The sequence below is a fragment of the Gracilinanus agilis genome, chromosome 2 (genome assembly GCF_016433145.1).
Source record: "Gracilinanus agilis isolate LMUSP501 chromosome 2, AgileGrace, whole genome shotgun sequence".
NCBI classification, from domain to species: Eukaryota; Metazoa; Chordata; class Mammalia; order Didelphimorphia; family Didelphidae; genus Gracilinanus; species Gracilinanus agilis.
Genome location: NC_058131.1, coordinates 611436233 through 611441063, shown reverse-complemented (window position 1 = coordinate 611441063; position 4831 = coordinate 611436233).

Below are 4831 nucleotides of genomic sequence, written 5' to 3'. Positions count from 1 at the left end.
TTAGGATCTGACTTTGTTTCTGGTCAACACAAGTCCTACTAATGCATTATTGGTAGAGTTGTGAACTGACCCAAACATTCTGGAGGATAATTCTGGGCTATATCCAAAGGGCTATAAAACAATGCATATCCTTTGATCCAAAAATACCACTATTAGGTCTGTATCCCAAAGAGCTAAAAAAATGGGAAAGGACTTACTTGTACAAAAATTTTATAGCTACTCTTTTTGTGGTGACAAAGAATTGGAAACTAAAGGGATGCCCATCAATTGGAGAATGGCTGAACAAACTGTAGTATATGATGGTGATGGAATACTAATGTGCTATAAGGAATGATGAACAGAATGATTATAGAAAAAATTGGAAAGACCTTCATGGACTGATGCAGAGTGAAATAAGCAGAAGCAGGAAAACAGTTTACACAGTAACAGTAATATTGTGGAATGATCAACTGTGATAGACTTAGTTACTCTCTGCAATACAATGATCCAAGACAATTCTGAAGGACTTATGACAAAGAATGCTATCCACCTTCAGAGAAAGAACTGTTGGAATCAGAATGCTGATGAAAGCAGACCACCTGAATAGAAAGTACAAATACATGAGAGGTTGAAGAACAAATTAAATCTGGCATTGATTTATAGTCCATACTGTAGAAGTGATGGAGCACTTCTATCATTCACATATCTACTGAACTCCCTTTGTCAAAAATAGAGTAGCCAACAATTTCTGGGCTTCCCTTAATTATAATATCATACCTCAAAAGGTGAAGGAAGTGATGAGGGAAACTCATTTTCTATGCCCTTTTCTATATCTATGAAATTCCTTCTGACCAATTATGACTAATTAACTGCTAAAATGAAAATTAAGGCAACCTTAAGGTTTAACAACTACTAAGGATATATGGGGAAAGAAGGAACAACCTGGGCAAAAATGACTTAGATACTGAGAAAGGAGCTTTCAAAGGGTTCAGAGGAAATATAGGTAGGATCCTATATTTTCTGTAATTTTACAAAAGTCAGCCCAGGAAGTATTGTTAGAAAAATGAGAATAGAAAAAGACCCCAAAAATTCTGATGAAAAGAAAGTGGCAGAACTGTCTAGAGATCATTGTGATCTACAGGGAATGAATCACTCAGCTTAGACTTTAAAGAGGCATATATATGTATATATATGGTGGCAGCAAAGTCAGTTAATGGAAGATGAAAACAGAAGTGTTTCCCGTGCCTGTGAAAACAGCCTTAGGAGAAGTAAAGTTCAGAATGAGCTAAGGTTAGCAAGACATAAAGGTGTGGCTTTTTATTTTTAAAGCTGTATTGGGGAAAGAGGAGGATCTGAGAAAGGATAAGACCGCTTCATGGGGTGTACAGGATAATGCTAGATTACAAAGAGAGTCCAGAATTACTGAACTCTTATTTTTCTTCTGTCTTTCATCCAAGGACCAGAAGACACAGAATAAAAATGGCTGACAGGAAGCTGAAATCCAAGATAAATAGGAGGATAGATAAGCTAGGTTTCAGGATACTGGAAGACTTTGAAGATATATTTGTTCACTCACTGTAGGTGAATTTTTTTTAACTCTTACCTTCCATTTTAGAATCAATATTAAATACTGGTTACAAGGTAGATGAACGGCAAGGGCTAGGTAATTGAGGTCAAGTGACTTGCCCAGGGTCACACAGCTAGGAAAAATCTGAGACCAAATTTGAACCCAGGACCTCCTGTTTCTAAACCTGGTTCTTTATCCACTGATTCACCTAGCTGTCTCTGTCAGTGATCTATCAAAGATCTTGGAGACCTAATAGGGAGGAGCTAAAAAAGAAAAGAAAGACATTTTTATTAAAAGGGAAATGATACTTTCTATCTTAAAACTGATACTAAGTATCAGTTCCACGGAAGAAAAGAGGTAAGGGCTAGGCAATATCGATTAAATGACTTGCCCAGGGTCACACAGTTACAAAGTATCTGAGGTCAGATTTGAACCCAGGTCTTTCCCACTCCAGGACTGACTCCCTATCCATTGTGCTCCCTAACTGCCACTATGTTATATTATTAAAAGGATGGTTAGTGATTATCTAGAAAGAAGAAATAGTGATCATAAAAATCTAACATAGTTTAATCAAGACTGGGTCATGTAGGGGCAATGGATAGAGAGCCAGACCTAGAGATGGGAGGTATGGGGTTCAAATTTGGCATTAGGCAATTCCTAACTGTGACCATGGGCAAGCCCTTACTACTCTTCTGCCTTGGAAATGATCAATTCTAAAACAGAAGGTAAAAGTTTTTTTGTTTTTTTTTTTAAGAGGCTAGGTCATTGTAGACTAACCTCATTTTCTTTTTTGAGAGGGTTACTAGACTAGCTTACCTAGATAGAGGAAAAGTATTTGATAAAAGTTATTGTGTTCTTTTTATAGAAAAGATGAAGTTATGTGATGTAGACAGTATAATTAGTGGATTCAGAACTGGTTAAATCAATAAACATTTATCAAGAGTATACTATATTCCAGGTGCTCCGCTGAACACTGAAGATACAAAAGGAGGAAAAAGATGATTTATTCCTTCAAAGAGTATATAGTGGGAAGACAATATGTTTTATATATATATATAGTAAACAAGTTGGATGACTAAATGAAAAGAGTAGTCATAAATGGTTCAATGTCATCTTGGAAGGTCTGTGGTAGAATGCTTGACCAACTTATCCTTAACCCTACACTGATTAATATTTTTTATCAGTAATGATTAAAAGCACAAATGACTTGTTTATCTGATTTGAAGACAGTTCTGCATTAACAAAATGGGTGAAAAGTTAGGATTCCAAAAGATCTCAAAAGACTAGAATGATGAATCATGTTTTATAAGATTTAATTTAAAATAAATATAATCTGGTATACTTGGGAGAAGAAAAATTGATTTTACATTTAATGAAGGCTATATAAGTATAGATCTGGAAAAGATGGGGCTTTTAAGATATGCCACAAGTCAACAATATGATATGATCATCAAGAAAAGGAATCAATTGGGGGGGGAACTGGGTAGGTAGTTCAGTGGATTGAGAGTCAGGTCTAGAGACGGGAGGTCCTAGGTTCAAATCTGACCTCAGACACTTCCCAGCCATGTGACCCTGGGCAAGTTCCTTGAACCCCCATTACTTAGCCCTTACCACTCTTATGCCTTGGAGCCAATACACAGTAATGACTCCAAGATGGAAGATAAGGGTTTAAAAAAAAAAAAGAATCAATCAGCTTAGCTGACATCACAGAATATTTATACAATAGGAATCACTACATTTTGCCACCTGCACTGTCATGCCCACTGAGTGAGATGCCATCATTTTTCTAATTATACATACCACTATTCAATAAAAATGTATTGATCATTTAAAAAATCCAATGCTGCATCAAAGAGAGACAAAGTGCCTAGAAATAGGTAGGTGATGATTCCACTGTATTCTGCCTTGATCAGGTCAGATTTGAAGAACTGTTTACCACATTTTAGCCAGGCCATTAAAGAATAGGAGAATATTCAGAGGAGCATTATCAGGAGGTAGAAGGGACTTGATGTCATGCCTTGTGGTAGAAAGTGAAGGAACTAATGATGTTTGGGCTGGAAAAAAAGAAAACTTTTAAAAGACACAATAACTTCCTTCAAGTATTTGAAGGAATGTCATGTGAGAGAGGAATTAGACTTATTCTACTTGGTCCCAAAATGAAGTATCAAGCACAATGTCTGGAAGTTGCAGAAAAACAAATATCTCCATATGGGGAAAACCTCAACAAACCTCTCTTTGCCTGAGTTTACACAATCAGAGCTTTTCTTTGCATTTTTCTAATTATCAACCAGATCTGCAAATACCAGGGAGTAGCACAGAGGGTTGAGAGAAAATGCTTAGAACTGAAAGTGATAAAAAAAAAAAAGTTATACATTTTTTAAGCTAAGTGGTGGGTCTTATTAAAAAAAACAACAAATCAGCAACAAAAGAGATTGGGTGGGGGAGGGGGCAGCTAGGTGGCAGCTGGGTGGCTCCGTGGATTGAGAGCCAAGACTAAAGATGGGAGATCTTGGGTTCAACTCTGGTCTCAGACATTTCGTACCTGTGTCACCCTAGGCAAGTCACTTAACCCCAATTCCCTAATTCTTACCACTCTTCTGTTTTAGAATTAATACTGACCCTCAATGAAAGGCAGCCAAGAAAGTAGGTGGAGTATGTCAAAGGACAACTGTCTATAGCCGTGAGGACTTGTATGTTCCTAGTGATTCATGCTAGAGATTCTATCAGAGAATTCGAGAGGTAGAAACTCATAACATAACACCATTGTTCCCAAATCGTCCCATCAATGGCTCCAAGGAGACTCTCAGAAAATACTCTTTCTCCTAATAGTGATGCCTTACCAATTTTCTCCCTAATTATTGCCTGCTCTTTATTTACTTATCTCCTCTCAAGGCCAAGAGTAGGGGAGAAGATGGAGCTGGTTGACCACTGCACAAAGAGATGGAGGCTATGAACAGCCTCTCTGCCTTGACCAATGAGCACTCCTCCTTCTCTAGCTTATGTTCTGGGTCATTCCTCAAAGAAGAATAAGTATCTGCCTTTCAAATCATTTCCCCCATCCCATTCCCTATTTCCCCTTGGGGCCTTGGATTCTGGTACCTGGGATTCAGTTAGAGGGTTTGAACCTTGCAGCTCAGCCAGCACCTATATAAGAGTGATCTGAGGCAGCTGCTGTGGCTATGTCCTCCCCATGAAGGATGGACTCGGAGCCCTAAGGGGTCGTCATCAAATCATCTCTCCCCTCCCCTTGTTTCCTTTAGAAACTGTGATTGTGACTGTCTGTGA